Below are 10,115 nucleotides of genomic sequence, written 5' to 3'. Positions count from 1 at the left end.
AACATTCATTGACATTCAACCCAGTTTTTAAAGTCTTTTTAATGACATTATGTTACTCAGTTACAAGAATTTCCCTATTAGAAGTCTGAACATGATATTCATCTTATCCATTTTCCTCTTTTTGTTTCCATGTTTATGGGTATCAAAAAACCAGTGGGTAGTAATACGACAATCTTTTTATTTTATTTCCTTTTTTTGTAGACATGAAAAGAGAAAAGCACAAATAAATGACCTTTAGCAGTAGGATAAACGCACTGTGATTTCACTCATATCTATTTTAGTGACTAAGATTTAGCTAAAGGACTATCAATAACAACATGCTTTCAGGGTTGATTGGTTTCAGTCAGGCTTCAGACAATGTGAGTTCTGGGTCTTACTCTTGACCAAGATTGGGGAAAAAAAAACAACCAGAATTTCTTCCCACAAGTTCTCAAATAGAAGCTCCTGTGGAATACAATCTACTTAAAGGTAGTTCAGGACGTAGTAGCCTAGAATAGTCTAGGCCTGGACACCCAAAGAGAATATGTATATTCAGGACAGTTTTTTTTTGTTTTTTTTTTTTTTAATTTCTAGGAAGTCTCTAAATTGCTTTTGGGAAGTAGTGACATTTCCTCACTATCCACCTGAAGGGTAACTACAGAAGCAATTCTATGAAATCTACTTCAGGACTAGTTGCAGAAAGTTGGGGTTTTTAGTATAGTTAGGTTAGTTTTCAAGAAAGATTTCTTGGTGTACAAGTTGAATTTTTTATTTGTGTCTTGAGCACCTAGTATAGAATCTGGAATGCAGTAGGCTACTTATTAACTGCTTGTTGGTTGATCACTGATTGATTCATTGGATGGTTGAAGTACTTATTTTGCCTCTTGATATTCCTGTTGGCTTCATCAAATGACAATCCTACTTCTCATGCTCATATGACTACATTGGATACAATTTCCATGACCTATGCTGTGCTTTTCCCTACTATCTGTTCTTTTTGGCATCATCAAATTAGTATCCTTCTACCTTCCTCCACTTGGCTTAGCCATATTTACTTTTTCATGTATTTCATTGTTTGTTTTGTGTTATGTTGTTCTGTTTGTTTGCTTGTTGGGAACTGGGTCTCCCTATCCCACCCAGACTAGAAGTGCAGTGGTCACTCATAGATTTGACCCCAGTGTTGATTCAAACAAGAGTTTGACCTGTCTTCTTTCCAATCTGAACTGTTTCACCACTACTTTGGCAGCCTGATGGATCCTACTCCCCAGAATTAGCTTGACATATTAGTCTTCGACTTATTGTGGACATATGACTGGTTTAACTCACTGTTGCTCAGAACTTCTGAGCTCAAATAATCCATCATCTTCAACTCCCTAGGATTAGAGATTACAGGTATGCCCCACCACACTTATTCATGTTTATTCCTCCTACTGGAAGACTTTTTTCTGCACTCCAAATTGACTATCTTAGTTAAAAGTAGTTTGTTCATCAAGTGAGGCCTTTAAAAAAAAGACTCTTAATATCTTCTTAAATTGGAAGCATATTAACTTTTTTGGCTTTTGAGGAAAGACATTGAAATGTCTTCTCCTTTCCCACTTCCCTTCTCTAATTCTTGGAAATTGTTCTTCCCAAAACAGCAGTTCTTCTGAAAGAGGGAAGCAATGGATAATATAACTGGACTGAGAGGGCAACTTCTGTCACTAGTGAGGCAAGACATCTTTAATTCAAAAATAAACTATATTTTTAAAACAGACAACATCTCCCAAATGATCATCAGTTCTAGATTAGAGTGGGTTTGGTAAGCTAGAAAATATAATTTTGCATCTAACTCTCAGTGACTGTTGAAGAGCTGCTGGGAGGAGGGACTATAATTAAATGGGACTTAGATGAGAACAAAAATGGAAAAATATAAAATAGAAGTGCACAAGACCTTTATCTTCTTTTGGGGAGGGAGGACTTTTTTTCTTCTGTAGTGACAAAAGGAATAAACATTTGAATATAGCTTATTTCTTTGGCTCCCTGCCAAAATCTAGAACTGTTTCTGAACTTGGCTCTATATATCTACTTTTTTATTCTCTGAATCCCCATTTTTTTCCTTCCATTCTTCTCTATTCATCTATACTTACTTTTGATCTAGTAGACCCAAAACCCTAATGTCAAGAGAGTTATAAAATATATAAATTGAATCCATCCTAATTAAAATTATTTTTAAAGTTTTTGAGATTGTTATAAAGTAGTACATTTTCACATGGAGTCAGGAAGACCTGAGTTCAAATCTAACCTCAGACACTTAATAGCTATATGACCATGGGCAAATTACTTATCCTTTTTTGCCTCAGTTTCCTCATCTGTAAAATGAGCAGGAGAAAGAAATTGCAAATCACTCCATTATCTTTACCAAGAGAACTCCAAATGGGGTCACAAAGAGTTGGACATGACTGAACAACTAAAAGTGCATTTTTGTTTTATAGTAATATTTTTTGATAGATATACATATTTGTATTGAGCCAGAAACTTGACATGATATTATAGGTGATTTTAAGTCATTATACAGAGTGTCCCAAAAACATTGAAGTAGTTTTAACCTGCTAAAGCTCAAAACTCAAGAATTAAAGCTTGGCAAAACTTAAGAGCTTAAGACTTTTAGGGGACCCTGTATACTGCTCCTTCTTTTACTTTGGGGATGATTATAACAAAGTTGTGTCTATTTTTTAAAATGAAATTTTCTAAGTTCAGCATTCCACTGGGCACTTTTTAAAAGATCCCAATGGTGGCTGGTTGAGAAAGGGATTCAAACAAACCCTGAAATTCTTTCTTGGAGCAGTATTGACTGCACTCTTTTTCCTTCTGAGGCTGTTGTGAAGACCAAAAGCTTCTGGTTTCTTTTCTTGTTAACTGTCAAACCCAGTGCCCCATGGGGTTACAACATTGAAGAGCTTAGCACATTCATACTCATGAACCTTTCTTCCAATGCTAATGCTAATTTGGGGCCAAAACGTTAGTTACTTGGAATATTTTTATGGAAAGATGACCTTTTATTCTGAGGAAAAATAATTTTGGTCTGGTGAAAATAAGTTGAGAAATGTCAGTGGTGAGCCTGAAAGTATTTGTGACAGTTCAGAGATCTGCTTGTTTAAAAAAAAATCATTCTTTTTGTTACATTGCACATTGATATGGTCATCTTTTGCAGAGCTTAATCATTTTTGAAATGGTGAATTTCATATTGGGTTCCTTGTTTGGTGCATTAAGACAGTGAAGAATAGAATCCATTCTCTTTGCTCAAAGGCCATATCCAGGCCACCAAACATTATCTGATTTCTGACTATCAATGTGGATCTTAAACAAACAACTGTTGCATTTATAAAAAAGAAACAACATATGCTGTTATGATAAAAATATCTAATGTAATGTTAATTATAAAATCTTTTCTAACCATCATGGAAAACAAGCTTAAAATATTCAAGGACCTTATCTCTCAAATTCTTGGCATACCTTTTAAATGTTTGTAGATAGGTAGAATTCCTTTTGTTTTCAGATTAGGAAACCCATGACCAGTTGGTATTGTCTCTTGACATTGCATGGTGTAGTGGAAAGAACCCTGGACCTGGAGTAAAATGATTTGAAGTCCCAGCTCTGCCATTATGTAGCTATGTAACCTTGGGAAATTAATTTCTTTGAATTTCAATTTCTTCATCTGTAAAATCAGTAATATCAATATTACCATTTCCTACCTATAGAATTGTTGCAAAAATTACAAGAAATAATGCATGTCAAATGTTTTGTGATCATATAACTATATAAAATATAGCCTATTCTTATACTTAGAGGAATCTAAGTATCTCAGCAGATCGAGCACTGGATTTTTAGTCAGGAAGACCTGAGTTCAAATCTTTCTTCAGTCACTTACTAGCTGTGTGACCCTGGGCAAATCATTAATCTCTGTTTCCTCAACTATAAAATGGAATTAATAATATGGCCTAACTTCATGAGTTGTTGTGAGGATCAAATGGTATATTTGTAAAATGTTTAGCATAGTGCCTGGCATATAATAGAGAAAAAGCTTAAAATACTTATTTCTTTCCTTTCTTCTTTCATTCTTTATTTTAAAACTTGACCCAACCCTACCTTAGGAATAGAAATTTAGAGTGTAAATTAACTTTGTAGGTCATCCGATTCAACAGTCTTATTTTATAGATGAGGAAACTGAGTCCCAGAGAGTTTAAGTGACTGACCAAGATAACACAGGTCACAAGTAAGACCAGGGGCTATCTTTTGCCCTTTATTTGTATCCTTAGTGCTTAACCTAGTACCTGGCACATGGTTAATTAATGTTTATTGATGGATTGATTGAAATAATGGAGGCAGCATTTTGATGCAGATGTTATGCCTATAAAACCAGTGCTCTTTCCACTCTGGTATATTGTCTTTTCCCTCTAGTGCAGAAGACTTAGATATTTCACATAAAATAAATTGGATGAAACACTTTAATATACTTTCTTCCATATAGCAAATGAAGGACACCATGCACAGTTTTCACTTTGAAAAGTTAGGCCATAAAAAAATCCATTAAAGTGATGGTGGAAAAATCTTTTTTCATTATGGATGACAAGAGCAGAGTATCTCTCTTAGACATCTCTCTTCTTTGGGGCCACAGAATTATAGTCACACAACTTAGGCTCTTTCATCTCTGTCACCAAGGAAGTTCTTAATTAAATTTCTGGAATCTTTACAAATAACAAGTAGGTACTAGTTCCTGAGGCTCAATGTATGTCAGACAGTAAAGCATTTTATCTACATTTCCCCTCTGACTGCTTTACTAATGTATAGTACATTCAGATATTGTTTTAGTGCAATAAGTGACCTGTTTGGTGAAACCTCTCCACAATTACTCATTCAATATTTGATCTAAGCACATGGGGCCAGCTGAGAGAAGCAGAAACTCCAGAAAATAGATAATTCAATTATTTTCCAATCCTGTCTATCCCAACAGGAATGAATACTAAACATACATACATACAGAGTTTTATTAATACACAAAGATGGAGAGACTAATATTTGTTCACTTTCCATTTCATATGAGTTTGGAGTTCACTTAGTGATCACATCTGGGGCTCACAGGAATGATATGACTTACCAAAGGTATCAGCTAGTATATAGCAGTGCTGTGATTCATGTCTGTCTTCATATTTCACATTCCAAACACTATTGTGCTATGCTTACACTGTGTTTACTTTAATATGTCAATGGATCTGGGATCACATCTATGTGTTATTTCCTCTGGTAGCATTGATCACTATCTCTCCTTGCTCTTTCATAGTATGAAACTCTTGCCTATGCAATCCTCTAAAACCTTCACAGAGGATCTGCCCAACATGCCTAAGGACTTTTTTTTAGCCTTATAGACATAGTACTGTAAGGAGGTAAGAGTGGGGGGAGTGGAAAATCCCCTCCCTTCCCTGCTCAGTTGATGTAAACAGGATGGTCTTGTATGTTAACAAGGTGTTTACAGTATATAAGCAGAGATGAGGTATGTTAACAAGGTGTTAATACCCTGCTATCCTTTTTCAAAGTAGGAATATCCTTCTTGACAGAATCCAAAGGCGCAATAGCCTTTGGCCATCCAAAAATGAAATATTTTTAATAGTGAAGATTCTTATTGAGAGGCATACACCCCTTTTAACAAATAGAAAGTCAGTTGTAGAGAGTTTGAGGCACAGAGAGCAGAGAAACACACTAGACTGACACTGATCCAGAGAGGTAGTCCCTCAACACCAGAAACAAGGAACGTGACCTTTAAAACCAAGGAGACAATCAAATATGGACTGAACAGAGAGCTGGCCCTATCAATCAAAAGCTATCTACAGAGATGAATAGCCCTTGGTATATCAGATGAGCAATGTTCTGGCAGTTATATTGCACTAAGTGGGAGGTTTTTGAGGACTCTACTAGAAGAGTACTATAATTGTTAGTTACTTTGGCCATTTTCATTCCCTACATGTATGTGTATGCCTCTCTACCACTGTACTCTATTTAGGTTCACTTTTCCATTGATACTATGTGTATTTTGAGAACATGTCACTCAATTTATAGGCAAAATATTTTATAGCTTCTGATTTTGCTATGTCATTTTAATATATTATGTTGCATCTTTGAGTTAATTGTGTCTAGTGACTAAATATTAATGGGGCAATTACTGGAGTGGAGTGTGACTATGGTATTATGAATACATTTCCACAAGGTTGTGAGAGTAGTTGTTCATTTGCACACCTCACCAATATACCTGTGAGGACCAAGTAGGAGGAAGTAGCACAGAGAGGGTGCTATGTATGAATAACAAAGAACTATGTATGCTGTCTATAAGTTGTGGTTCACTCTTTCTTAAAAAAGTGTTTTACTTCATTTTTATTTTTGAATTTTTCTCCAAATCTCTCCACTCACTTTCCCTCCTTCACCATTTGTGAAAGCAAGAACAAAGCCCATTAAAATATGTAGTAAATCAAAACAAATTCCTGCATTAGCCATGCCCAAATCTCTCTCCCCTCCCTCTTTCTGTCATTGTTTTCATTGCTCTGATCAGAGTACTTAAGTCTTTGAAAATCATTTGTCTTTATATTGTTATTGTATAAACAGTTCTCTTGGTTTTGTTCACTTCACTTTTTTTTTCCTTGTTAAATACTTGTTTATTGGAAAAAAGTGGGCTGAGGAGGGGTCACTAGATTCACCAGAAAGCAACAACACCACACAAGTTAGGAGTGATGGGAGAGGTCAGCACAAAGCTCTGGGATCTCATCCTCTTCCTGGACTGTGAGGGATGGCCTGGAGTGTTAGGGCATACCCAGGTGGAAAACCTTGACTTAGTTAGTAGGCATAATTAGAGACAAAAAAAGACTCACTGGCTGCAGCTCCTGACTTTCCACTTGGAGTTTACTTGCCTTAAGAAGCTTGGCTGTTAGCCATGGGCTGCTTAATGTATTCCTCTTGCACAGCCTGGACATTTTTCTTCTTGCCACTCCAGGTCATGAGGGCAGATGCCTGCAAGAGTTGGTCATAAGAAAAGGTCAGGGCCCATGGCTTGTGCAAGGGGCAAGTGTTGATGGCATTGAGGTTGATGGAGGAATCCTCTTCACTCTGACCCCCAGGAAGGAAGATGATACCAGTGACTGCAGAAGGCATAGACCTGTGAAGGGCAGTGACAGTTGCCATTGAGATCACCTTATGTGAATACTTCTGGGTACAGGCATGGCCAGGGGTGACCATGTTAGGCTTCAGCAAGGTCCCTTTCAGATAGACATGGTGGTTACTCAGGGCTTTGTAGACAGCAGCCAGGACCTTCTCAGTGACATACTGACAACACTTCAGATCATGTTCTCCATTGCGGGGGATCTCTGGCTCCACAATGGGGACAATGCCATTCTACTGGCAAATGCTGGCAAATCGGACAAGCACATTAACATTCTCCACAGTGGCAAGTGGGGAAGGTATATTACCCCCAATCTTCAGTACACAATGCCACTTGGCAAAGTCAGCTCCATCCTTCTTATACTGGGCACAGCACTCACTCAGCCCACCTAGACCTTGGATGGCAGTCTCACCATTGTTCCCTGCCAGGGGCACTACACCTTTGTCCACCATGACTACAATGCCACCCTTTGCCTTTATGACTTTGGGGAAGGAATGACCATCATTGGCTTTCTGGTAAAGTGTCTCAAGGAAAAGAATAACACCTCCAATATAGGAGTTTACTTGATCATCTGCTATCAGAAGTAAGTCTCTAAAGAGGCAAAGATTTTCCTCTGTGTTCTCAGTTCCAATGGACTGCAGCCACTTTGCAGTGCTACTTGTGGACTCATCTGCTGCCAAGATTCCCTTGCCCAGAGCAACAATTTGATGAACTGTATCAGACAATTCTTTCTTTTGCTTTAGTGTCAATGCTGGGTATTGGTAAGGCATGTCTTCCTTGGCTGTGCTGGTAGTTTCCAGGCCTCCAGAAGCAGGGCTGTGGTGGACTTACAGGCAGAAAGCAGACCACTTATGGTCAATAACTGAACTTATACCACTCACTTCACTTTATATCAGTTCATACATGTCTTCACATTTTTCTATGAAGCTTCCCCCTTCCTTCACATACATATACCATAAGTTGTTCAGTCACTTACTAAATATAGATGCCCTTTTCAGTTTCTAATTCTTTGATATCACAAGGGAACTGCTATAAATGTCTTCATACCTATAAGTTCTGTTGTTCTGTCTTTGATCTCTGTGTAATATAGACAAATAGTCGTATCAATGGGTCAAAATATATGAACAGATTAATAATAAAATTACTCTTTGAGAGCACAGTTTCAAATTACTTTCCAGAATAGTTGGACCAGTTTACAACTCCATCAACAATGCATAAATGTACTTGCTTTTTTCCCAAAATTTGTCATTTTCCTTTATTGTTAACTACCAATCAAATGAGTCTGAGGTCATATTCCAGAGATGTTTTAATTTGTTTATCTAAATATTAGTGATTTAAAGACAATGGAGTAAAAACAGTGACTTGAGCTCTCCCCTAAACCCCTCCAAATACCTGTAAAAAATGGCTCTAAAATTCTAAAGCAGCAGAACCCACAAAAAGAGAGAGTGAAACAAATTTCCAGCCCAAGATAACCTAAATGGTTGATCAGAAAAGTATATCACTCTGGGCAGGGAGAGGAACGCAGTTCAGCATGGGTGCATAGTCAAAACAAGCCTCAGTGAATCTGGAGCAGGCCTCAGAGGACTGAATCACCAGTAGCTATGGTGGTTTCCAGACTTCTCAACACACAAATGCCAAAGACAACTTAGAAGGTCAGCAGGAAAGGTCTGTGACTGAGGTGAGAGAGAAGATTGGTCCCAGCCCCAGTCCCTGGGACAGCCCCAGGGTGGCGTCTGCTTCTGAAGCTCCTGGCCCACAGACTGAGGGGAAATAGAGTGACTTATCAGAGGGGGATTGCAGGGATCTCTCTGTTGGACCAGGATACTCTTGCTTTGCTCATGCTTTCATTCTGGGTGGCAGTCCTGGGGTGAGGAGAAGTGATGGATTGGTGAAGCTTATCGTGGTGGTGGAGAGGAAATCCTCCTCACAGTTCCAAGGCAGAAAAGAGTGCTTGTGATCACTCATAGACCAAAGCACAGGACAGGAAAGGAGTAAACATCTAGCCCCTTATCATACCACCTTGGAAGAACTGAAAATTTACAGGTCCCTAGAAGTATCTCTGAAAACAGCTTCACAAAACTCCCGAAGCTTAGACAGTACATTCTCCACACTGGAAGCAGACCCCTACCTTAACACAGAGTTTACAACTCAAGTAATTGGCTGGGATCATGAGCAAATCTTGCAAAAAAGTCAGACCATAGAATCTTTCTTTGTTGACAAAGAAGATCGAAACATACAAGCAGAAGAAGACAACAAAGTCAAAACTCCTACATCCAAAGAGTCTAAGAAAAATATGAATTGGTCCCAGGCCATGGAAGAGCTCAAAAAGGATTTTGAGAAGCAAGTAAGAGGAGTAGAGGAAAAACTGGAAAGAGAAATGAGAGTGATGCAAGAAAATCATGAAAAACAAGTCAACAGCTTGCTAAAGGAGACCCAAAAAAATACTGAAGAAAATAACACCTTAAAAAATAGCCTAACCCAAATGGCAAAAGAGGTCCAAAAAGCCAATGAGGAGAAGAATGCCTTAAAAAGCAAAATTGGTCAAATGGAAAAGGAAGTCCAAAAGCTTACTGATGAGAATACTACCTTACAAATTAGAATGGAGAAATTGGAAGCTAATGACTTTATGAGAAATCAAGACACTGTAAAACAAATCCAAAAGAATGAAAAAACAGAAAACAATGTGAAATATCACATTGGAAAAAACAACTGACATCAAAAATAGATCCAGGAGAGAGAATTTAAAAATTATTGGACTATCTGAAAGCCATGATCAAAAAAAGAGCCTAGACATCATCTTTCAAGAAATTATCCAGGAAAACTGCCCTGATATTTTAGAACCAAAGCGTAAAATCAGAATTGAAAGAATCCACCAATCATCTCCTGAAAGAGACACTCAAAGGAAAACTCTTAGGAATATTGTAGCCAAATTCCAGAGTTCCTAGGTCAAAGAGAA

The 10,115-nt window shown here is 37.7% G+C and overlaps 1 pseudogene; it reads right to left on the bottom strand.

Annotated features, from left to right (window-relative positions):
• Positions 1 to 6,837: 6,837 nt before the first annotated feature.
• LOC114048067 lies at positions 6,838 to 7,929 on the bottom strand (annotated as a pseudogene).
• Positions 7,930 to 10,115: the final 2,186 nt, after the last annotated feature.

The sequence above is a fragment of the Vombatus ursinus genome, unplaced genomic scaffold (genome assembly GCF_900497805.2).
Source record: "Vombatus ursinus unplaced genomic scaffold, bare-nosed wombat genome assembly UNPS02014791.1, whole genome shotgun sequence".
NCBI classification, from domain to species: Eukaryota; Metazoa; Chordata; class Mammalia; order Diprotodontia; family Vombatidae; genus Vombatus; species Vombatus ursinus.
The sequence above is the reverse complement of the archived record's forward strand: the minus strand, read 5'-3'. Positions and strand labels throughout refer to the sequence as shown.